General features: G+C 42.6%; 1 protein-coding gene across 2 annotated transcripts in view; it reads right to left on the bottom strand.

Annotated features, from left to right (window-relative positions):
- The window catches only part of CPNE4 (copine 4), a 407594-nt gene that overhangs the window by 193695 nt on the left and 187167 nt on the right, over nt 1-26732 (bottom strand). The gene's annotated exons all lie outside the window — the stretch shown is intronic.

The following is a 26732-nucleotide window of genomic DNA, read 5'->3' as shown; positions in this document are numbered from 1 at the left end:
TGTGTTGATTTTCTGTGTTTGTGATTCATTTTACAGCCCCCACTAAATGTTGTTTTGTTTTATTTTGTATTTGTTCTGAAAAGCAATTAATAAATCAGTGATGCTGCTCAAGTAAGGCGGCTCTGGAATCAGCGATAAGTGACAGATAAATTGATGCCAACATCAGGATGGGGACAGGAAAAGAATACAGCAAAGTGACAACAGTTTGATTTGTTGTCGAAGCAAGACTGTAAGTGATTATTTTCTTGCCTTTGGATGCCTGTTAATGTTGTCTCCATAACAAATCATAGCAAAAGTTTAAAGAGAGTCTAAACTTGAGGGTGAATGCATGTGTGCAAGGAAGGAAAAGTCCTTTCCCTCCCTTCTACCCTTCCTCCCTCCCTTTTTGTGTGTTCTTTTCTTTTCCCTCACTGTTCCTTGTTTTCTTTTTTTTTCCTGCTTTTGTTTTTACTCTGTAGCTTACATCTGACATCTGATTATGAGGTAGTGTAGGCTCGACAAGTGGTGTGGAAATTGCTGAGTGTGTGTGTTGGTATGTGTGTGTGAGTGGCATGTGCCTATGCATTCTGTTTAGATATTTAATAAAAGACCTTCATCACTTCTCAGTTTGGTTTATCCTCAATCCAGGAGGGATGCACTGTATTGAGACATATATTTAGAGCTGGCCCTTTAAAGAAAGCTGAAGAAAACCAGTTCAGACTGGTTAAAAAATAAGCAGGTCTCAATAATGAAGGGCTGGACCTAAGTCCAGTGCATGGCATGTTTAAAAAAATATGAACGGTCAGCCCCATTGTCTCCCTTCAGCTTGGCTGGGGCACCGATGGAGGACCTGGGGGGGTGCAGGCATGCCCCCCTTTCTCCTTTAGGCAAGGAGAGAACATTGTTCATGTTTAGTCATACTTGAAAGGAAAAAAAATCACAGCCACACTTTTCTCTGCTTCCCCAATGAATATTTCTTCAAAACAAGAGCTTCAGATCCAATCTGTCTAGCAAAGGATAACTTTGAGCTAGAAGGATTTCTTTTCAGTTCCCCAAATCCCATCTCCCCAAAACACCCACACTCAGATTTCAGTTTTTTGGAAAAACAGATTTTACGTGTTTGTGTCCAGGAAGTCAAGCACATTATCAAACAGAGTCAGCAGCCTATTAGTTTATTTGGAAAGCCAGTCTCCAGTGTGTGGATTATTTGGGTCCTAAAGTTTATCGGCTTCCTTGCCTTCTTTCTCTTCCCAGGTCTGGTCAAGGAGAAGAGAGGGAAAGAAAAGCAGTGCACTGCAGCTATTGGCAAGGGCATCTGGAACCTGGAACTTGGGGGAACATGAGTCTAAGACGCATGCCTGTACCAGGCGTAAGCCATTCTGCAGGTATCAGTAGCTTCAGTGCTCTCCCACCCCCACCATTCCTGCAGAAAACCAAGAACTGTTTTGGGGGAACTGTTGCACCTACTTATTCTAGAACCCAATCTGGACTGCCAGTGGCTCGTCCAGGGAACCAAGGCTGCCAAGAAACAGAGATTCTGTCACAGCTCAGGAATTCTAATTTCACATTTTGCAAGGAGAGGTAGAAAGGAAAACAGACCGCCAGAGGCTAAACTGGATCCAGGAGAGACTTTAGGAAAATCCTATCATGAATGTAATATCTTGAGTACAGAATGAAACCATCCATGGAGACAGATATTGAATCAGAAATCATCTTCTGTGTAAATGCCCTTCGTGTTGATCTTTGCTTTCCACTCAGTGTTATTTGGTATCAAATAGAATCTCTCAATTTTTAGAAATTGCAGGGCTTAAAAGACCTTGAACTGGAGGAAACTCCATTTGCACTGTCTGCAAAATCAGCTTTAATCAGAAAGATCCAGAGGGATGTTTGCTGAAACTTCATCTTAAGCAGGTGGGGAACGGCTCCCTCTGATCTGCTGTCCAAAGGCCTGGGAAAAACAGAATTGATTTTCTTCTGCTGTGGAGGATGGATTGTTGCCTTGTTTCTTATCCTTTGCACCATTAATTCAATGCCACACTTCCCTGCCGTGCAACCAGATTGAACATGAATACTGAATGAGTCTCCTGGAAAGAAACTTGAGCACCAAACGATGCCAGTTAGAGAGAAAGGCTACCTCCGCCCGTCAAAGCGATTTGCCTCTTCAAGGGAAAGTCTAAGTTCTCTGCATCTCACAGATGCCTAGAAAAGGACATTTTGAATATTTCATAGGCCTGACAACTGGGCAGAGTAAATTGTTATTACAAGTTATATATTTTAAGAATATGTTGGCACAAATGTGTGGATTTTCATCAAATATCTACAAAGCTTGACCTCATCCAAGCTGTGTGCATCCATTGGTGCTGCTTGAGAGACCCACATTCTATTGCCCATGGAATTTCCCAGTCCTTATGGATTCCCCTCTGTTAGGTGAAGTCACTTATCTAGTTCAATGATCCTGTTCTTGGATATGCATCATCGGAGGGCAGCTCAGGGGTGGAGTTTGGGAGGCTCTAGCATCAATTTGCTACCTACTGAAAACAGAGACACTACTGGTGGGTGTCTTGCTAGGGCTTGTGGGAAGATGTGAAGAAAACTCAAGCGCCAGGTCCCCTTCATCTGACAAACCGTGAGACACCCTGTCTGTAAATGAGGGTGTCCACTTGTGTGAAGAATACCTAATCATTAGATCTAACAGTTACTTTTGTAGACAAGATTGCTGACAGCTGATGGGTCTGTGCTAAAAAGGGAGATTTCAAGATTTTTCCTTTAGGTTAGTGAGGGTCCTAGATGTGAATTATGTCCAGAGAGGAATGGTTGCCTAAGACCCCAAGCAACAACGACAATAACCTGTCTGGGGAATTGGGAAGAATCCTGACATCTAAATGTGGTCATGAGGCTGCCGAGAGGAAACACGGGACTGACCAGACGGTCTGTGTAGAAAACGTCTTTCCCATTCTTCTCTGCTTGCTTCCTCCTGATCTTCCTTCCTGGACGGCCAGTCTTGCTAGTCTTTGAATTTACATGGTAGCAGGGACAACCCACTTGGCCATTACTAATGGGAAAGAGTACTCCCCCTTCTCTATTTTGAGTTGGAAATTGAGTGATTATTTGTGTGTCCTATCTTACTTAACACAGCCCTTTTTAATAGCCAAATAATTAGAACTGCATTATGTGCTGAGCATTGCTTATTTTGCCTTACTACTTTTTCCCCCCAAAATAGGGCCAAAGAGAAACCTTCAACTTATTCTCAGAGCTAAACTACTCTTGGTCTGGGCTCTAAAACACTCAACATGAGTAGTTTATCATTTTACTTCAACAACAAAGAAGCCTTTGAGGGACTTCGAGTTATTGAATTTCTGTATCTGTGAGGTTTTATTTTCAACAGAATGAAATGTGTGCCGTGCACTGGCCCAGCCATGATGTGGATTCACAAGCAGTTGTTGAGTTCTAGGTTTGCGGTAGTACATTGCCAATGTGAAAGAATTTTACATGGGGCTTTTCCTGTTGTCCTAGAATTATCCCAAGAATTATCCTGAGGACACAAATGTCAAGTGTCCCATATTTTATTTTGTTTTTATTAAATATTTTATTTATTCATTTTAGAGGGTAAGGGAGGGATAAAGAGAGGAAAAGAAACATCAATGTGTGGTTGTCTCTTGTGCATCCCCTACTGGGGACCTGGCCCAGGCATGTGCCCTGACTGGTAATCAAACCAGTGACCCCTTGTTTCGCAGGCCAGCGCTCAATCCACTGAACCATACCAGCCAGGGCAAATGTCCCATATTTTAAAGAGACCATTAGATTGGGGGCTGGACAACCCCTCTGAGGAGATGACTAAATCCCTAACCATATATCTCTACTTCCAGTGAAAGTTTAAGATTGGAGAGAAAGGCTGAAGCATATTAGAATTTTCTAATTGGCTGATGGGAGTGTGGTGACTTCCCTGTCCCCACCCAGTGGGAGGTAGGTCTTCATTCCACGAATTCAGTGGAGCAGAGTTGCCACAGGAGAACTCTCCTCAGAGACAGGTGGGGTATCTTGGCCCTTTGTTGGGGACCTGCTTGTGCGGTGGGTTGTTAATATTTCCTTGGTACCTATTTGAACAGAACAAGAAAAAAATTGGGCGGAGGGCAGGAGCACTAAGGACAAGCATCCTTTGGTGTGGCAAAGATAGGAGACTTTTTTGTTGGTCAGGTGGCTCTCCTGGAAGGCAGACAGCATTGAGCTCTCTTGCACCTATGTCACTTTTAAGGGCTTACACCTGGAGGACACTTCCGAAGACCCAAACAATTATGAGCCTCCAGAAGACTCAGGAAACTAAGTCTTCTAGAAGCAGAAATGAAGGTGTATGGCCAGAGTCCTCAGCCTGGTGCTATTAACCACCTGCTGGTATACAGCATAGAGGAGCAACTTCCAAAGCTGGAATCTTGAGATTTCTGTCACCTTAGAACTAGCTTACACTGTGCTCCTACCACCACAACCCTCCTGGATACCTATCTGAGTTAAATATCATGACTGGGATCCCTAAATCTAAACTACAGAAGACTTCATACCATTCATGAGCCATTTACTGGAGTTGCTTGCCTGCAAAATACAGATATTGCCTGCAAAAAGCTTGACATTTTATTTTATTGACAAAACAAGAACACATAGAAATCTGTTTATGAACATAATGGCTAAAAGTGTTGCCTGATGACCACCACAGTCTCCATGTGGATAACTCCTTATTTCCATGTGATTATTTGTTAAGGTTTTGTCTCTACCAGGTTTTAAGCTTCGTGAACACGAAAAGCATATCTGACTATTTTAATGCTGTATCCTCAGTGCCTAGTGCAGAGTCTGCCATATAATAAAGGCTCAGTACTTATTTGTTCAAGAAACAACAAAAAGACCTTTCAAATGCCACAAATGAACACACGAAAGTTTTAAGACATATTACATTTATTTTGTTATTTTTTTAGCTGGTAATAAATCCGGATTTGGAATCATACTCATTTTTCAAAATCCCCATCCTGATTACATCACGATATCTGAAAATGATTTCATGTGCTCCTGATTCTCTCAGACCCCTGCTGCACAGTTAGAGGTTAGCATCAGGTTTTAACTTCTTTTCTAGCACACCAATTTCCAGTTACAACCATTCCTGCTTATGGTTCTACATTTACTTCAACTGGTTTTTAAGGGAGTTAGTGTCCTTTTGTGAGCTGTCACCAGCACCCCACATCATCAACGAACAAATGACCAGGCAGTGGGAGATGTCCCAGAAGGTTTAGCAGGTTGCACATCCCTCAAGCAGGTTCTTTGTTCTATCACAGGAGCTGGATCACTACAGGCAGCAACAGCACAGACTTGGCTGGACGGCCTTCATTGTGATCAAGAGGAAAGAATGACCAAGAAACCAAGACTCTGTGGCTCATACCTATACTACACTAAGAACATTACCTAGCATGTAGTAGGTGCTCAACAAATGTCTGTTGAATGAATGAATGAATGAATGAATGGGATGAATGAGTGAAATTTTTCTATGAGTATTAACTTAAATAAGTATAGAGTGGGATCTCAAGAGTCTAGCCCACTAAATATGGTTAAAATAGAAGTTTTGTCAGACAGTGTCGATAGAGTGTGAGATAGAGGCAGCATCACCATGGTAGTTCTGTTACCTCAAGAAAATTCTACTTAGTCCTGACTGGTGTGGCTCAGTGGATTGAGCACTGGCCTGCAAACCAAAGGGTCACTGGTTCAATTCCTAGACAGGGCACAAGCCTGGGTTGCAGGCCAGGTGTCCCCAGTAGGGGGTGCTCAAGTAGCAACCACACATTGATGTTTCTCTCCCTCTCTTTCTCCCTCCCTTCTCCTCTGTCTAAAAGTAAGTAAATGACATCTTTATAAAAAAATTCTACATAAGACTTCCTTGCCAGCATCAGAATCACTAGATGCATTCCCTCCCTTAGCAGATGCATTGGAAAGCCACAAATGCAAGAAGCCGTAAGATCTGCTTGAAACTGAAATTATTGAGGTGAAGTTACCTGCTCTTTCTACTCAGATTTGTGAAACACAGATAGATGGCTTGGTCACACCCTGTCAGTTAAAAGGAGTGAGTGCAGTGGGGAGGGATGTTTATTGACCTCAGATCTCACTGCATGTGATTTAACATCAGCACATTTCTTTCCACTGTGTTCCCGTTGGCATTTTGTTCCTTTGGAGAACTTGTGATCTGTAAGCTCATCATGAACGTGTGCAGGGAAAATCTGGGTTTGGAGCTGCCCAGTGAGCACTGTCTTTGCAAGGCTGGGCTCCCCCTGCCTGATGTGCTTGCTACCTGTGTGCTCCATTATCAAACACACCATGGGAGGTGGTATGTCTGGTGATAAGATGGACTGGTTGCTCTTTGAGAAATGTGAGTTTTGTCTAGAAAAAGCCCAGTCATTGCTAATATTAGAATGGTTTGGGCAACATCAATGTAACCTGGCAGCCAAGGACAGTGGACTAGAATGTGCATGTGTGAACAATGACGGCTTCACTGTACTAGTCAGTGGGGGTGGTAGATGCCATTGAGTGGGCATGTGTACTGTGTGGCTGTCGCACTCAAAAGGATTGAGTGTATAGAGAAATGAAGCTTTACCAAGTTTTGCATTAAGCTTGAACATTCCTTCATGGAAACTATTCAGATGCTTCAGAAGGTCCCGGCTATGGGCAGCTGGTGTCTGATAGGTTCATTATGACAATATGGCCGCTCAAGCATCATATCTTCTGCAGAGTTTTTTAGCGAAACACCAAATCACCCAGGTGACTCAGTCCCCCTACAGTCCAGATTTGGCATCTGCGACTTCTGGCTTTTCCCAAAACTAAAGTCACCTTTGAAAGGGAAGAAATTTCAGACCTTCCTTGAGACTCAAGAAACTACAAAGGGGAGCTGATGGCAATTGGTGTGAGGTCCCAAGGTGCCTACTTTTGAAAAGGACAAAGGTGTCATTGTCCCGTGTACAATGTGTCTTGTGTCTTGTATCTTTGTCAACAAATGTCTCTATTTTTCATATTACGTGGCTGGATACTTTCTGGACAGACCTTCTATAGCTCAACAACTTTAAATTATGCCTCCAAATTTTATGACAGGATTCCATAAAAACTGAACTAACAAGGAAAATGGGGACAGACTCATAGGTGGAGAGCAGGATGGCAGGTAGTGGTGGGGGGGATGGTAGAGCAAAAAGGAAAAAGGACTCATGACATGGACAGAAATGGTGATTTTTGTGCTGACTGCTGGGGGAGGGGTGGATAAGGGGACTAAATGGTAATGGAAAAAATACAATAAATATTGAATTTATAAGTGATATCGAAACAACTAACAAATGAGCAATCATCCAAATATTTCTTGAAACCTGTTTAGAATGTACTGAATTTTTAATTGTTGACACTATTACAGATGTCCCCCATTTTCCCCTTCTCTGCCCATGCCCCCCCCCCAGCCCTGGCCTCCCCCTCCCCTGGCCTCCACCACACTACTGCCCGTGTCCCTGGGCTATGCGAATATGTTCTTTGGCTAATCTCTTCACCTTCCACTCCTCCCCACCTCCCTCCCCTGAAGTCTGCCAGTTGTTCCAGGTACCCAGGCCTCTGATTCTATTTTGTCCATCAGTTTATTTTGTTCATTAGATTCCACATACAACTGAGATCATATGGTGTTTATCTTTTTCTCACTGGCTTATTTTGCTTAGCAAAACAATCTCCCAGTTGGTCCATCTAAGCTGTTGCAAAAGGGTAAGAGTCTGTTGTTTTTTTTTAATAGTTTGTTTTTATTGTATTTTTTCCATTACCATGTATCCCCCCATACTCTCTTCCATATCTGCCTTTCCCCACATCCCTACATCCCCTGCACTGTTGTTCAGGTTCATGAGTTCTTTTCCTTTTATTTGCTCAGTCCCTCCACCCCTCACACCTCCCCCAGAGCTGTCAGCCTCCTCTCCACCTATGAGTCCGTCTCTATTTCGCTTGTTAGTTCACTTTGTTCATTAGATTCCACATATGAATGAAATCATATGGTACTAGTCTTTCTCCGAATGGTTTATTTCACTTAGCGTTATGTTCTCCAGGTCCATCTGTGCTGTCGCAAAGGGTAAAATTTTCTTATTTTTTATAGCCGTGTAGTACACCACTGTGTAAATGTCCCACAGTTGTTTTATCCACTCACCTACTAGTGGACACTCGGGATGCCTCCATATTTTGACTATTGTAAATAATACTGCTGTGAACATAGGGGTGCATATAATTTTTCTGACTGGCATTTTGAGATTGTTAGATCATATTTCCAGAAGTGGGATCATTGGGTTAAAAGACAGTTCCACTTTTAATTTTTTGCGGAAACACCGTATTATTTTCTATAGTGGCTGCACCAGTCTGCATGCCCACCAACAGAACACTAGGGTTCCCTTCTCTCCAAATCCTCACCAGCACTTGTTATTTGTTGATTTATTAATGGGAGCCCTTCTGGTAGGTGTGAGGTGATATTTCACTGTGGTTTTCATTTGCATTCCTCTGATGATTCATGATGCTGGGCATTTTTCATATGTCTATTGGCCATCTATATGTCCCCATTGGAGAAGTGTCTGTTCAGGTCCTTAGACCCCTTTTTAATTGGATTGTTTGTCTTCTGGGGTTGAGTGTGTACTGAAATTACTAGACTGAACTAACTTTGGGTAAACTACAGAAGAATAGGGTTAAACACTTTTTGGGGTGTCTAGTATTAACTAGACAGTGCAGAACATCATAGAATCCAGTGTACGCAAAACCCCTTGACTCTCAATTTGGAATCTCGTAATCTGCTAAGTGAGGCAGGATGGTAGAGAAAACCAGCCATGTGTTTCGTTAGGCCAGCGTTTTAATCTCTATAGAGAGAAATGTAAAGGATTTGTAGGGCAGATTTTCTAGCTAGCTTCAGCAAGAACATGTTCTCTTTTATTTTAATAAGTGCATAAGTTAATGTATACTTTTTAAATGATGAAAGCAATATATGATTATTAATACAGATTTGGAATACACTGAAATGCAAAAAAGAAACAACCACCCACAACCCAATCTTGCACACACAGTCACTGCAGCATTTTGACATATTGCACATGATGCACTTTGTAAAATTCCCTATGCAAAAAATCTCATGTTTCTAGATTTTCAATAATTATAAAATCTTTCATCCTGCTTCTCAGTTCATGATCTAATGGGAACATTTTAACTTGTTATGAAAACTCTTTACAACTGTTTTAAGTAGCTATATAATATTCCATGAAGTGGCTAAAACAAAACTTGCCTAACCATTTTCTACTGCTGGACAATTTTGGTGGTTTACAAATGTCTACTTTTTAAAAATAACAGGGGATGAATATCTTTTGTGCCCAACATTTCCCCCTATTTATGGGGGTTATCTCATTAGAAATGATTCCTTGAAACATAATTATTAGCTTAGAAACATGTCACCAAATTACTTTTCAAGTGGCTGCATGGGTGAACATTTTTACATCTCAATGTGCAAAACTTCTACACAGCAAAAAACAAAGTCAACCAACCAAATGGGAGATGATATTTGTAAACAACAGCTCTGACAAGGGGATAATACCCAAAAGATACAAAAACTCATACAACCCAACACTAAACAAAAAAACACTCCAGTTAAAAACTGGGCAGAGGACCTGAATACACATCTCTCCCAAGAAGACATACAAAGAGCCAACAGACACATGAAAGATGTTCAACTTCACTAGCTGTTGGGGAAATGCAAAGCAAAACTACAACGACATACCACCTTACACCTGTTAGAATGGCTATTATCAACAGGACGAGTAATAACAAGTGTTGGAGAGGTTGCAGAGAAAAAGGAACCCTCATTCACTGCTGCTGGGAATGTAAATTGGTGCAGCCACTAGGGAAAACAGTATGGCAGTTCCTCAAGAGTTACCATATGACCAAACAATCCCTCTCCTGGGTATGTACTGAAAAGCTCGAAACATGTATTTGTAAAGATACATGCACCCTGTGTTCACTGCAGCATTATTCACAATGGCCAACATGGAGACAACCAAAGTACCCTTCCATAGATAGCTGGATAAATAACATGTGGTGCATATATATTATGGATCACTACTCAGCCATAAGAAGAGATGAAATACTGCCCTTTGCAACGACATGGATAGACCTTGAGGAGACTGTGCTAAGCGAAAGAAATCAGCCAGAAAAAGCTAAGAACTTTATGATTTCACTCATATGTGCGATATAGAACTGAAACTCAAAGACACAGACAGACAACAGTGTGGTGGTTACCAGAGGGAAGGAGATGAGGGGTAAAGGGAGGAAAATATATGGTGTCGGATGACTTGACTTTGAGTGGTGGGGATACAAATACAATATACAGATGATGTATCATAGAAATGTACACCTGGCACCTGTATGACCCTATGAACCAATGTCACTCCAATGAGTTTTATAGTGAAGCTACTCTGTATATTTTATATCCAAATCTGTGTTCAGAAGTACATCTATCTTCCAAATACTATCACTGAGATATCATGGAAAGATGGGGTACAGAGAAAAATAAAACATCTTTGCTTAAAAAGATTGTAGTTAGTAATAAACTGAACATAATGATTCCTATTGAATATTTCTTGAATGTTTTCCAGTGGAAAAAATAGGGATATGAGTAGAATTTATAACAAAATATTAGGGTCACTTTATATTTTTAATTTTTAGGACAATTTTGATTTCATATGATGTTTAGCCTTTTCAATGAAAGAAATTCATTAAATTTATAACTAAAGGGATTTAAAAACATTTATGGGTGGTCCTATAGCTTTGGAAAACTGAATAATATATTATCTTGCAGGTTAAATCTATTAACTTGCAATATACAGAAGATGTTAGCTTAATTCAGAATATGTGGTCTGACGAGTGATCATACTAGCATTATGTACATATTAGAAGAAAATCACGGGTTCGCTGATTGATTTGTGTCCCTCAGAATAGAGGCCAATCTTTCACTTTCATTTATGTAGAACAAGTGATTCACTAAGGTTGGAGCTATACTGGACTTAATACATTGCTTTTTCAATAAGTCATACTTGAATCTATGATTGAAAAGATGGATAAGTGGCTTCATTAGTTCTGACGACAACATTCCTCTACCTTAGGAGAAGGAGGCAGTTGAATTTAATGCATAAAGACATAAGCTTTATTTAATCTTCCAGCCAATTTAAAACTTTACAAAAAAAGACTATACCTAAAGATATCTTTTCTGAACCTAAAAATATATTTTCTGAACTTCCTGCAGCTTTCATCATTCATTGATCTTCACAACAATCTTGTGATAAGTTTTGTTTTCCCTACTTGTCAGTAAGGAAACTGAGGCTCAAGGTCACCAGACACCTGGTTGCCTGCCCAATTGCCCTTCCTCCCTTTCTCCTTCCTGATAGAATGTCAGCTTTGTCCAGTTCGCAGGGTCCTCATGGAAGGTGGGCTCCCACCCAGAGGGGAAGCATAATTGGTCCCAAGCCCAAATGGTGATCTCATTTTCTTTGGTCAGTGGCTGGTTTAGAGGTGAGTTTCTATCTAGTTCCAGCCAAAAACACAGCAGGGAAAGTCTGTTGAGCTTCTGCAGTATATTTGTTCCCTAGAAAAGAAAGAGAAAAGCAAAGACGAAGACCCCCTTTTCTTCCTGTGCACACAGGAGAGTGAGGACATCCTTTCCTTATCTGCGGCTGCTGTCTCACTGTAACGTGGAACCAGCCTGGAGGTGAAAACCAGCATGTTTTTGGACAAAGGAGCAAAAGAATTAAAAAAAAAATCCTAGGTTTGTAGGAACATAAATAATCATAATTAATGAATAGTCGAGTATCCTATTGTTGTCAAAAGCATTCTAGCTGCTAGAGTGACAGAGATGAGATTTCAACCCAACCCTAACTGGCCAGAAAGCCCACAAGATCACCAGGTCGATGTGATCTGGTGGCCTCGGGGGAAGCTTCCTCAGAGCTTCACGGGCTGTTAGGGCGAAACTCACCTGGGGAGACCGCATCCTGCCTTCCACTGCGCCCTGCGCCCACTCACCCTCTAACACACAGTTGGGAGTTAGGTATCACCCTTGTTAAGTTTTTCCTGATTAAAGATAATAGAAAACCACAGCACCACTCTGGGCATCTTCCTTGAAGATGGATTTATTTTCTTCAAGCCAATCCTAAAGCAGCAGTTGCCTTTTGTTTAAGAGGACCTCTCTTAAAATCCTGCTCTAAAGCTCCCCTCAATTATTTTGGCTGATAAGGGATGGAGCTGAATGGAAGAAACAATCAGATCCCCAGACAATTAAGAAACTATCCTTTAACTGGCCTGGGCTAATTTCTTCTTTCTTATCTAGATCTCTTTTCCCTGAGCTACTAAAGAGCTAAACCAGCTTATTTCCTGTTCTAGCTTTTTTTTTTTTCCTTTTGTCTTTTCCTTTTTTCATTTTTCACCTCTAGGGAAGAAGGTCCTAATGAGAAGTGAAAGAGCCGTGGGCCCTACAGCGGAGAGAAGAAGAAAGGGGTAAGATAGCAGGACTGTGAGGCTGTCCCGTTTGGCTGTAATTGGGCGAGCGGCTCCGACAGAGCATCCGTTCTCCAGCACCTTTGATTCTTCTTGAGACAGGTTTCAGCGATCATTAACTTTCATTCCAGAAAGTTATCTACCTTTGCTGGAGTCGACTTTTAGTTCATACACAGTAAATGTCTAACAAGATGCTAGAAAAAGAGAGTGAGGAAATGAGGGGAGAGATGAAAACGGAAGGGAAGGGTGAAAAATTGTTCTTAAGAAAAACCACTTCTTACATTAATTTAAATGTCACTGAATGTGTAATTCTTTGGAAGGGTCTAACCTGTATTTTTCAGAGTTCAGTATGGTACACAGGTAAAAATGTAAGATGCAAATAATACCGCACAGCCCTGAATTTCGGGGTCTGTTTGCCGCGGGTCAGGGTTCCTGCTGGCAACCTGCAGAGGGCCAGGCAGACGGCTGAAAAAAGAATCTGGAAATGGTACAGCTGGAAAACAAGGAGCGAGTTCAGGGCCCTCCATCTCCTTTTTCTTCTCGATTTGCCTCATTCCATAATCTCAGAAACCAGAACTAAAAGGTGAAGGAAACAGTGCAAATGCCATGGCTTCTCTGTGTTTGGGAGAATGTTCTGGTAAGAGAGGCCTTTGTGGGCAAAGCACATGGGGCAAGTACATGCATAGTAAATGCATCCGCCTAAACAGACTGTGGGGCTTCCTGGGCCGTCACGCACAAATGTGCTCCACAGGTAGATACACGTGAGGCAGCAGACACTTCCAGGCTCGGCCCTGGAACCCTCCTCCAGGGTGCAGTGTTCTTTTTCTGCTGGTCTCTCCTCCCTGGCTTTCCCTGGGTATATTTCTGACCTGGTCACGGCCTCATTCCCTCTCAACTACTCACTAACTTTCCAATAAACTTCCCCAAACAACCAAGCATCCCATGTTGGCCTCTTCCTGTGCACATCAGTGGAGGTGAATGCACCTCCTTCAAGAAGATTACCTCCCTTCTCAGAGGTCAGGATGCCAAGGCTCAAAGATTTTAAGAAACTTTCAGAGACTGGGATTCCAGCTGGGGAAGTCGGTGCTCTTTCCATGTCCCCGGGACCTTCCAAAGCCCTGCAGAGGCTGCGAGAAAGCAGAGCCTACAACCGCTGAGGGAGGAGACTGATAGCATCTTGGCTGAACATTTTTCACCTGGGCATGCTGTTGCCTCCCACGAGGGATAAGGAGAGTGTGTCACAATGGGAACTTTATTTCCAACAAAATCAATCCAGTCAGCTTCAAATAGATGCATTGAAGCCAAGCAAGAGAGATGCCCCTAGAGATACTGCAGATGCCAATTTGGGAAAAGCACGGCACAAAAGCACCTAGACTGGAAGCAATCAGCATCTCCAAATGCTGACATATTTTCCCACAAACCGTTGAAAATGGGGCCACCTTGCCTAACAACACTGCATCTGTTGCGTCTCGTTGGACAATGGCCTCTGTTCATTAGGAGCTGACAGTCAATTAAGGACCTTTCTTCAGGGCGAAGGGAACTCCTCTCCTCATCCTTCACCTGTCACACACATATTTAGGGAGACCTATTAAACTTTAAAAGTACATTCAAGCAAGTATACAGATGGAATTACAGAGTGACAGGGTAATTCAGAGTTTTATATCGGTTGCTGCCACTTCTGTCCCCTAGTAGCTCAGGAAGGTTGGCTGGAGGCTATCGTGGTTTCATCTTTCCTAACTGGAGGTGCCATGCTTTTCCTGTCCTCGGAGCAGAGCCACGGGACTACACCCTCCCTTTAGACTTTGCCTGACTCAGGATGTGATCTCAAACACACACATTAATTTTTTTGCAACAGGGGTCCATCCTACAGTAAAGATGCATCTTTAATGAAGCCCTTCCTGTCTACCCTGCAGAGTTGTGTTGTTGGTGAGACTATTAGAAGGATGCGTCTGTCTTTCACACGTAAAGCAAAAAGAGCTTTCAACATACCCTGTCCTCAGGGAGACCTGTAACTGTAGAAACAAGGACAGAAAATATGACATGTGTTCCGCTATGAGTTTTTAAGTAGACTTTGGACCAGAGACATTAACATTTGGAGAATGTTTTTTCTATTTCTTTTTATAAAGAATTTCCTTTCTAATTTTTTTTTTTAAGATTTTATTTCTTTATTTTTAGACAGAGGGGAAAGGAAGGGAAAAAAAGAGGGAAAAAAAACATCAAGATATGGTTGCCTCTCTTGTGCCCCCCACTGGGGACCTGGCCAGCAACCCAGGCATGTACCCTGACTGGGAATCAAACCAGTGACCCTTTGGTTCATAGGCTGGTGCTCAGTCCACTAGGCCACACCAGCCAAAGCAAGGGAGTATTTTTTCTTTAGTTTCAAGAGCCCAGATATTTCAAGTAACAAAAGCAAAGTTATTCTATACAGCCGAATTGGGGAGAGATAGCTGAAGATCAGGAAGACCTCCCCAGAGGGTGGATAAGAGTTGTCCTGCTGGAGGATGGATCACATTGGAGAGACTGGTCAACAGGGACCCAGGAGCAGATTGAGAGCCATTCTAGGGACCACTGTCCATCAGGAGGTATGGTGACTGCCCTCCAGGGGAGGACATCTTATCAATCACAGCCCTCAAAACTCAGTATGTACCCCAAGACTTTACACAATTTCGAGGATCCCACCTTTTATTAGCAACACCCTTTCCACATCCCCAGGAGAATCCTAAACCCTCCAAGACCAGAAGTGGTCCTTCGGCATGCGGAGGGATGGTGAGGACGTGGAATGGAAAGCACCCAGCACCTATCCTGGGGCAAGGCTGAAAGAAACCACATGGAGAACTTCTCCTAAGCAAGCCTGGGGTGAAACACACCCTCCTAGTGCAACTCTTATTCAGTGATAGTGTGTTGAGGGAATTTCATAGCCTTGTCTTCAAGGAAGGGGATTTACACTGATTCTGACCCAGCTGTCAAAACCAAGTCCCCCAGAGGGACTGAGTTTTGCTCTCTAGTGACTGTGCTATCTTGCATAGGGATCCTGCCTTGGTCTTGCCCTTGTCCTCTGGATTTGAGTGTGGATGAATCCAACATCAAGCCCGTTCCCTGGGAACCAATCAGAGCTCTCACAAACCTTTCTGGACTGCTGAAGCCCCTCCTATTGCCTACTTCTACTCTGCCTTTAGGAACACCATGCTGCCCCACGCTGGACCTCCCTGAGGCCAGAGCCTTGCCTGGTGCACTTCATGAGTACACCTACCCTACCCCTAGAATGTGCCCCTCCCAGAAGTGTATATATAGTTCAGATCTTATGAAGCAGCCTGTTCTAGACTGAGTATGAGTTAGAAACAAGTAAGGTTCAAATCACTGCTTTTACAAGTGATGTGACACTTGGCGTATAACCTCAAAGTCACGCACCATCCTTGAAGCTCAGTGTCCTCATGTGGAAACTGGGGATTGTCATCACTACCACACAGGAAGTACATGTGAAGTGCAGTTTCTAACAGAGTAGGGGATATATATGGCAGATATTATCTGGTCTCTCCCTAGTCAGCCTTCCTGTTCCAACTTTATTGTGTGATATGTAGATCAGAAAATCTGTTTCCTTTGTAGAGCTCTGCAACAGAGCAAGCTGAGAAAATTCCTAGCCTAGCTAGACACTGTGGATAGCAAGGTACAGAACTTTGTCCGCTACCCGTCTTACCTTCCCTCTCGGGAGCTGAGATGAATGGGCGGGCAGGTTATTGGGCTGGAGGGTTGTACAGAAATGAGTGCCCAGAGAGGAACACCAGAGGGCAAATCAGAGAAGCTAAACCTGCCGTCAGGTCCAAGGGGAGAGTGTGGACCCAGGGCTATAAGGGCTGCCTGGGGTCAAACAGAAGGATGAAAGGCCAGGGGAGCGCTGGAAAACAGAGGAGGGCATGAATCCTGACCATAGTGAAAACAAATTTGCTCGGGGATCCCCTGAAAGTTTGAGTGAGCCTGCCTGAACGTTTCTCTGAAGTAGGAGAGGGGAAGGAACGAAATTCCCCCGAGTCAATCTATCTCTCCCTGATGGTGAACCCAGGTATGGATGAAATGAAATTGGTTCTTTCTTTGGCCCCACTCTTACCAAGAAGTCAAAGTTCCTGAGAAGCGATAAAGATACAGACCATTTTTCCAGTTTTTACATAAATTGCTTGGACATGGCTGGAAGCACACATTGTCCGGGAACAAATAAGCTACCAGGGCAGAAAACCTGCTGGACGAGGCCTCCCTGTCCTGCCTTCCGTAAGGCCGACTGTGTCATAAATTTGGACCTCACTGTGTGTTTACTGGAGTTAAAGCTTCACACTTTACTTACCCCAGGCCTTTGGATATCCAAAGTGGAGAAATACAAAAACATAAATAATGACTATGCAAAGGCCATTCAGAATCTTAATAGCAGAGCAAAGTACAGGGTCCTTCTAAACAAAAAACTGAAAAATTAAATTTAAAGTGTATGCAGAGGAGTCCAAACTGAAGTTGAAGTCAAAGAAACACACTTATCGGGATGAGCACACAAAAGTGGTCATTTTTGCATGTTCTTGTCTTTTAATATTTCCCCTTTGGGGCGTGATTGGCTCGAAAATCAACATTCTGGTCCTATAGGCCGTGTGAAACACATTCAATGCACCGTCTTAAAAACGTCTAGGCTTCTCACCAAAGCCGGGGGACTTGGTTAAAATTTCAGCCCTTTTTGAACATTAATCACTGTTTGATTTGGTAAATGACTTCATGTTTTTCAGGCGCATCTTCCTCACTGTTCAGAGTGCACAGAGGAACCCCAGCTACCCTACCCCCCCCCCCCCCCCCACCCCGCCATCCACTGGATGCAGCAGGTTCTTGATCCTGCAGAGGCGGGTCTTTCAAATCCACATCTCCGAGTGGCCACAGGCCCCGGCACAGAGAGGGGGCTGTCCAGTAAGAGACGGAGCAAATGAGTGGAGGAAGGTAGGAGATAACTGATGTGAAAATACTTTGAAATGGTTAGACGACTTTAAAATGTCCCTCTTTTTGCCACTCTTTGATTCTTCCCTCCTGTGTGCTCTTAATCATCTTCAAAATCTTAGAGATTTTTCTTCACAACTGTGAAGGTCAAACGTTGTAGTATGTAAAGTGAGTATTATTGGTCAATTCTGAGGATGGCAGTTTCTGAAATTCCTAGAAGTAGATCTTAGTGAAGACATGCAGACAGAAGACTTTCATATACTATCACCTCACCTCCATTCAGATTCGATGTTCATCAACACGTCACATTTTACAAATACTACATAATTATATTGAAACATTTAATAATGTAACCCATATCCCCTGAATAGTCAATGCACTTGGAACACATCTGAATAAGTTCAGTATGGTTTATCTCATTTAGGTAAAATCGCGCGCACACACACACACACACACACACACACACATTTCATTTAGGAAAGATTAATTTTGTTCCAAAAAGGCCATACACGGTTTCTGAAATTAGGCAATAAGGTTTTAAATATTCTAAATGAGACTACAGTAAATTGTGGAAGAGATAGCAGCTGCGAGGCCAGAGGCTGTGGTCCCCCCGGTGGGGAAGGGAGAATGGAAACGCAGGTCTCTTGGACCTTCCTGTACTGCCGGAAATTTCTCTAGAAGGAACTGGTAAAGCCTCCAGACTCTCTGAAGCTGTGGGAGCCCACGTGGAAGGCACCCTGGAACCACCCCCGGGGGCAAACCATGCACAGTGATAGTTAGGTAAATGGGGTGACTGTCCCAGCACCCCGCCCTTTGGAGGGCCAAGTCTGAGATGCCCAAGAACACAATTCCTCCGAAAGTCCTCAGTATGACTGCATCCTCCTTGCCCACAGTAGTAATAACCTTTCCTGTCTTCTCTTTCTTCTCACTCTTCCCGTTCCTTCATCCCTGCTTGCCGGCATCGGCTCCCAAATGCATGACCTACATTCATATCACGCCTTACAGCTGTGCTTTGGGAGGAACCTGAACTAAGAGTGATTCCATTGCTGATGTATCTCGTTCAGGGTGAGAAAAAACTAAAACTACTGCTACCAATCACACACTGTACACCAGTGTCTGGCCACTCCACATGGAGATTCTAGAAAGACTTTGGGTGTTAGGGACACAGGGGTCTGTGTTTAAATCCCAGATGTACCTCTCACTGCCTTTTTGGGCGAGGTGTTGAACTTCTTGAAGTCTCTGTGTTCTCACGTGTAAAATGCAGGTAACATGACCTACCTCAGAGGCTTTTTCTTATGAGTAGATAGCAAACACAGTCTAAAACAATGTTCTCCCATAAATATGTCTCCTTAGCTTAAGGTATTTAATCTTCCCGGCTCTGAGAAAGAATAGTTTCCATTTCACAGATGAGTAAATTGAGGCTCAGCAAGATGAACTACCCTAACTCTTCTTCCCCTTAGGCATTCCCTACCAGCTACCCTGGCCTCTTTACTGCCCTCAAACATAACAGCCCCAGTCCTGTCTCAGAGGTATTCACCACCTGGAACTCTCTGCTGTCTGATACCTGCTCAACTAGCTCCCTCACCTCCTCTGTGTCTCTGCTTACTTTTCACGCACCCCTGGAAGCCTCCCCGAACACCTTATTCTTTATTGTCCTGCTCATTGTGACTCCCCGGATCCTCAGGGATTTTGTTTCCTTATTTTTCCCTTACTGTGTCTCTCACTTTAGCTCCCTGCATATTGTCAAAATACTTCTTTTTAAAGTTTTGTCAAACTGTGCTATTATCTCCAGTTCTTTGTGCACAGAATTGACAGTTCGTTACATCTGCTAGCTCTCTCTCTCCCTTGTGGTGGCTTATTTCCCACAAGCATTTTGTAGTTTTTAGTGAGCGCTCATCTCCAGCAGGAGCCGTGTTCCCCGAGAGCGTGGGTACCCTGGTTTAAAGTCATCCCAAGGGGATGGGTATGTTTGCTTCTGCCGATACCCTAAGAGATCCACAAGTTCTAGGCTACTTGTTTTGTGTGTTCATTTCTTGACTCGGGTTTTCACATATTCAGAAAGCATAAATCAGGACTGCGTTATCAACTCCCAGGTGACTCTGTTTTTATTTGTGACTTTAGGTAAATGACCAGCTTTCTTTCTTTTTTTTAAAAAAAAATCCTCACTTGAGGATATGTTTTCATTGATTTTAGAGAGAGAGGAAGCAGGTGGGGAGAGAAACATCAATCAGTTGCTTCCTGTATGTACCCCAACTGGGAATGGAACCTGCAACCTTTTGGTTCACAGGAGGATGTTCCAACCAACAGAGCCACCAGCCAGGGCATGACGGCTTCCTTGATGCTGCTATTTCTTCTTTGATTCTCCGATCACAGTTAGTCTCCTGTCTATGTGGGAGCTCAGATGCAAGGCCTGAAGCCCTCTTCCCTTGCCCCGGGTGGGAGTTTCAATACCAGCTCTCCAGGACGTAGGGCCTGCGGTCAGCTCCCAATAGCTCTCTGGACTAGTCATCAATAGCTTCCGCCACATACTCGGGCTTTGTTCCCCCTTTTCATGTCTGGCACCTGGATTGCCTTGTCCTACTTTCAAGCTCAGTTCTGTGTTTATTCTATACTTTTGTATATTTCATCTATTATTTCTATGCCAGACCAGTTTGCCAAGGTAACTAGAAGTCTTCCCCCCCATGTACCCCCCTTATCAAAAAGGAAACAATTTCAATGTGGAAATTCATCTCACAAACCTAGTAACAACTCCAGTGGTAACTGACACATGTAGAGTTCACTGGGTGGCAGATAAAATGCTGCGGGGAGTTCTGTTGCATCACCTAAGTTAGTCATCCAGACAGCTCTGTGAGATAGTCACCACTATGCCCATTTTAAAGAAGTGGCTGATGTTAAAGTAACTTGGCAGGGTCACACAGCTGGCAGGTGGCCGACACACCTAGAATAAAGCAGTGTGTGGGCTGCCCGGGTACATACCCAGAGTCCCCCACTTACGATGCACATAACTTTAAACAAGGTTCTTAGACTTTCTAAGGAAAATAGAGATGACATTAGTTAAAATGAATGTGAAGATTAAGTGAGCAGATCCCTAGAAAGTGCCTAGTGCAGTGCCCGGCACACAGTGCACTGTAAATGTTAGGTGTTACTACACAGCACCCCTTTGGAGATCATGTTAGTATTGGGCAGGGGAATAAAAATCCTCTCTTTGGACATGAAGAGAGGATGCCACGCTTCCTTTGTCGTATCCTAAGAAGTTAGCACCAGCACACTCTCTCTCTGTCTGCCAGGTGGTTCCCTGCAGACCTTCTGTGAACACATCAGTTACGACCAACTTGAACTTCTGCCTCTCTATTTGTATCTTCACACATTTTAAATTCATGTTACTTGCTAATTGATGTACCCATCATGCTCCAACTCATTTCCTAGTACACCAAAGTCATTTTTAAGAATTCTCCTAGGTCTCCAGAATTAAGTTTCAGTAGATGCCTTGGGAGAACTGATTTGTCCCCTTGGTTCAGGTCAATACAGGAGGGAGAGAGAAGGAGAGTGTCTCGGGTTAAGTTCTCCAGAGGCAGACGGCAGATGGCAGGTGTGGGTTTGGTGGGTACAAGATGTTTTTTAGGGGCCATGACTGGTTTGGCTCAGTTGGTTGAGCATCATCCTGCAAAGTGAAAGGTTGATGGTTCCATTCCTGGTCGGGGCACATACCCAGGTTCAGTCCAGTTGGGGGCTGGTGTGTGTACAACTGATGGGTGTTCCGCTCTCACATTGATATTTCTCTCCCTCTTTCTCCTTCCTTTCCTCTCTCTGAAAAATAAATACAATCTTTTATTCTAAAAAGATGTTTATTAGGGATTCACATCTATGAGAAGAAGCAGAATTTAGCAGAGGGAGAAGATGAACTAAAACTCAGGGCGGATAAAGTCTCGGCCAACTTATAGGATCTCTGGAGCAAATACTGTCTGTTCCAACTGGCTGCCCAAATGCCTAGGCCTACATATGGTGGCCTCACTCAGTCACTGGATGCCCTGGGAAGGTTGTGTCCTTGGGTGAGGTACTTGCTGCAACCCGGGCAAACCTGAAGGATCTGACAGTCGGAGGCTCCCGGATGAGCTTCCTTCCTACAAATGAACATCGACTTTCCTCAAAAGGCATCTGGGTGGTGCATCTTTGCATCTTCCATAGGGGAAATTAAAACTAGACCTAAGATTTCATCAATATTTTAGTGGACTGTTAAGGCCATTACCAAAACAACTGCCCTCCTTTGTCCTTCCATGAGTGTGAGGGTTAATTTGGTAGCTTGACTTTCCCACACTGGGTTGTAAATCCCTGGTGGGCAGAAGCTGGGACTTATGCATGTAAAAACTTCACAGCACAGAGCACGGTGCCTCTTATATAATGAGAATGAAGCAGATGTTTGTTAAATAAAAACCTAGGGGAGAATTTTACAAAGGACCACAGGGGAAAGGGCCACTCAATATACCACTTTGAACAATTGTTTAATTGAGAAAATAGTAAGATTAATTAGCACCTACATCATACCATGTGCCAAAATAAATGGCAAATGCATTACAGTCTAAATATAAAAATTGAAACCCTAAGTCTAAAAAGAAGAGGTAAATAAGATTCTAATTTTGAGGTAGTCAAATTTCAGAAAAAACAGGAAAAAGTAAACTCATACTTTGCTTACATAATTTTTCAACTTCCATATGTAAAAAAAATAAAGACAAATGGACAATTTGGAAAATATTTGAAAGAGATCAAGTCATATTTTTAGTAGATAATGATGTCATACAACTTGATTAGGGAAATGAAAATATCCTAAAGGAAAAAAGGACAATTCAAAAAAGAAAAACTACAAATGAGCAGGGAGTACATAGAAAAGGTCAAGCCACTTTAATAATCAAAGGATTACAATTTCAAAACTGAAGGAAATGTTTCTAATCTATCTAACTGACAAGTTTTATAAAGATAATACTGTAGATAAGGAATGGGAAGATGAGATTTACATACAAATTTGGTGGCAGAATAAATTTATACCATTTTTCTTGGGGACATTTTCCCCATATTTATAGAAAGTCTGAGATCCAACCATTTTGCTTTTAAGAATTTTCTGTGAAGAAATGATCTGAGATGTAAATACTGATAAATATCTAATAGAGGAATCAGGATTAAGTAAATTATGGTTTATCCATTTACCGTGAAGCTATTAAAAATCACATCATTGAATATTCATAAAATTACAAAACAATGTTATCTAAACTCACTTAAAAATATATTTATACATACACACTAGGTGAATAGAAATTAGCAATGATTATGTCAGAAAGGTAGAGTGATGATAATTATGGTCTGCCTTATCCTTTTCTGTATTTTCAAATTTTTTATACTGTACACATATGATTTTATATTCAGAGAACTCAATCAAACACACATACACACATTTAAATAAGAGGCTAAATAATAAGAGAGAAAAATTCAGCCTACTCCTGCCCTTTCTCTAGCTACCCATTTCACCTACTTTCTTACATTCCTGAAGCAAGGGTACCTTAACTCTGCTTCCTCAATCAAAATACTTGAGAAGATGACTTAAGTTCTGAAAGTGTATAAATTACTCTGGAGTGTAATAGGCATGAACTTCAGGGGTGCAAATGTTTGAATCTGCATCCGAGGCCAGCCAGTTACAGTCTGAATGTCTTGCACAACTTCCTTACACTCATTTTCCTTCTTTGCAAAACAACAGGGTTATAAGGCATAAATATCCACCAAATAGTATCATGGCAGGAACAGTGTGGTACAACAGTTTGAAGCACAGACTCGGGGGTCAGGTTGCTTGGTTCAAACCCCATCTCTGCTGCCTACTAACTGTGAGACCAGGACCAAGTTATTTAACCGTTATGTGACATGGTGGCCCCTATTTCATGGGAGACAGTAAGCGTGCTCACTGCACAAGGTTTTAGGAGAAGCATAGGGTTAAGAAGCACTTAGAGCAGTCCTGGTAAGTAGGGTGCACCACAGCAATGAAGCACCTGAGAGCCTACTATGTGCCAAGTCCTCACTAGGGGTCGAAAATATCACAATCAATAACCTCCACTTTTGCAAGTCATGATAATGAGAAGGTATATTCAGGAAGAAAAAGAAATTCCCCCAACAGAGGAGTAAATGGGGTGGGAAGGCACCCCAGGAGCACAGAAATGTCCTTCCTCTCTCCAATCCTGAGTTCAAAGAGCAGATGACAATGAACTGAAGCTTAAAGCACTGAGTAGGCACTCCATCCATGTGTTTTCCTCCTCTATTCCATTCTCCTTCTAATCATCTCCCTTTGTCAGTCCTTAAGCGGAAACTGGTGGCAAGCAGCAGGAGAGAGAGTAAGAAAGAAGCACATCCGTCCTCCCAATTCTGCGTCCCCACTCCCACTGCAGGCAGCCAGGCAGCATAACACCACCCTGCACTCACATGTGACATGCTTTTGACATTTCCAGGTCCTTTCTCCTGTTCCTGCCAGCCAGCTATGGGCGTCACATATTTCTCCTCCATGGGTTGGTCTGACCTTCAGTGAAAGGCTGTGCTAACCCCTGTGCTCACAAAGCAGTAAAAAGCCATGTCTTGCTGTCACAGGTTTAAGAACACAGGGACATCTGAAAATTAAGACTTTAGCCACCCCCTCCATGGGTGCGCTTCTTTGTTCTGCAGGCCAAATGGGTCCTGCCTGGATATCCTCCAACAAAGGTGATTTTGTTTGCCAGTCACGCTGTGCCTGCCTCTAATTGGCAGCTTTCATAGAAGTTCAAATCTCTCCCATACAGATCAAGAATGGGCCAAGCCTGGGGAGGGCTATTTGGGAAGGCCAGCTCGCCGCTTTTTCTGACTAGAAACCTTGTCCTCCGTTTCTCTACCCTGCCGATTCCTGCTTGTCTTCCGAGACTCCGCTGTGGCGTCACCCGGTCAGAAACACTTTCTCTAACTCTGCTTCCTGGCTCAGTTAGGTGCTTCTTAGCTGTCAGCAAAAGCACTCACCCCACTGATAACATTTTGAATCATTCTCTTTTCAACACTAAACCATGAGTGGTTTTGAGGTTGGTTATTATAACTTTTCCCTGAAGCCCAGTGTTGACCGGTGGTAACCTGGCATATGGTAGGTGTGCAGTCAGTGTCTGATGAAGGACTAATGAGTGAGTGAGTGAATGAATGAACTTCCCACACAGGTCAGGTATGCAAGTTTATGTAAAGATATAAGACAAAATCCTAGGCAAAAAAACTGTCCTCGAAGACCCGCCACTGGGCCTGGAATCCCCTAGGGCTTCAAAGACGGCCACCCATCGTCATTCAGAGCTGAGTGTATAGCTCACCTCCATTGGTAAAAGACATCCAGACTTTGTTTTTGGTTTATATTTTTAACCACATAAGGAATACAAAATTATTGCAGGTTTTTAAAATGCATATACATAAAGCAAAAAGCCCAGCCACTGCTAACAATTTTTCAATCCAATTCTCACCGAGACCTGGATGCTAGGAGGCACTTCTCATAGGGGTCCCACAGCCAACACAGCTCTCGGTCAGGGTGGGGCAGAAAACATGGCGAGGGGGTTCCTATGACTGGTTTCCTCTTAGCAAACACCAATAAAATGCATTTTATTGATTATATACTTGAGGTGCTGAATAGTTTTTTAAAATATTTCCATGATGGTGAAGGACAAACAATGCAAATGTACACTTAATAGTTCAGGACGGTGCACTTGAAAATGGTTCAAATGGCAAATTTTATGTTATGTGCTATATTTATATTTCCAGTGGTTGCTTTGGAATCATCCCGAACTAAAGAAGACTGCAAGACCAGTGCTGCACTGGCCAGGAGTGGCCATTTAGAAGGGAGATTTCTGTCCTTGGCCTAAGAGGAATCTGAATGGCCCATTAGAAGGTCCAGCACCTGCTCTAAAAGAGGCATCTTCTAGTTCTGCCGCTTATATGGGCACTAAAAGAATTTTGAAAGCTATGAATCCACTTAAACATCTCTAAGCTGGCATCTAAAATCCTTCATTGAAGTTTTTTTTTTTAACATTTTATTTATTTATCTTTAGAGGGGAAGGGAAGGAGAGAGGGAGAGAAACATCAATGTATGGTTGCCTTTTGTACGTCCCCTGCTGGGAACTGGCCTTCAGGGAACCGACCTGCAACCCAGGCATGTGCCCTGACTGGGAATCGAACCGCGATCGTCTGGTTCGCAGGCCCATGTTCAATCCACTGAGCTATACCAGTCAGGGCCCTTCATTGAAGTTTTAATAGCTGCAAAGGATGTACTATCCAGCATATTTTAATTCTGCCACCTTAAAACTGTTTGAAATCTATTGTGGCAATTGGAAGGCGCAGTAAGTGATTTAATGCTATTATCTGCTGAGGAAAAAAAAACAGAGACAAGCTCTTCTCTAACAAATTTTATAAACCTCCTTGTCTCCCTGTGTATTATATTTCCACTTTACTTTCCTAATAGAATTTTATTCTAATGAAATATAATCTTACATTGTAAAATGTTTTATTAATCAGTCTCTCATACCTCTTTGTGACAGAAATGTCTACAAATGTCAATCTTTAAAAAAAGAGTTTTCTGTAATCCTAAGTGTTAAAGATTGAGTTGTCATTACAATAGGAACACAAAATTGTTCAAAAAAATACCTTCCAAATTATAATAAATAATTATTGAGTTAACATTATAATTCAAAGTGTGTCTCTCAAAGAGATGAATGGCTATGCCTCCTATAATTATTTCATGTATTCATGGGTAAATATAACCAATTTCTTGAACAAATGAGGTTCAGCCTCAGCTGCATTCCTATTTTTCATTTCTGTAAATACTCGAAAATTCTTCCTGTAAACAAATATTTTTTACAAGAAGTTTTTAATGGTGACGCCATTCGATTTTTGTACCCTTTGAAGTTGTATGTCAAAATCACATGGTGATTTATCATTAAAAGTTATTTCTTTAAGATTTTATTTATTTATTTTTTGGGGGGGGAGAAAGAAAGGGAGAGAAACATCAGTGTGCAAGAGAAATACTGATCAGTTGCCTTTCACAGGCCCCCAACTGGGGACCTGGCCTGCAACCCAGACATGTGGCCCGACGGGGAACTGAATCGGGGACTTTTCCATTTGTGGGACAACGCCCAACCCACTGAGCCCTACTATACGGGTCACGGGAAAAAGTTATTTTTAATGATTCAGCAACTGACAAGTCAATTACGTCC

The sequence above is a fragment of the Artibeus jamaicensis genome, unplaced genomic scaffold (assembly GCF_021234435.1).
Source record: "Artibeus jamaicensis isolate MK-2021 breed Jamaican fruit bat unplaced genomic scaffold, CSHL_Jam_final contig_519, whole genome shotgun sequence".
Taxonomy (NCBI): Eukaryota; Metazoa; Chordata; class Mammalia; order Chiroptera; family Phyllostomidae; genus Artibeus; species Artibeus jamaicensis.
Note: the sequence above shows the minus strand (reverse complement) of the source record. Positions and strands in the feature narration are given on the sequence as shown.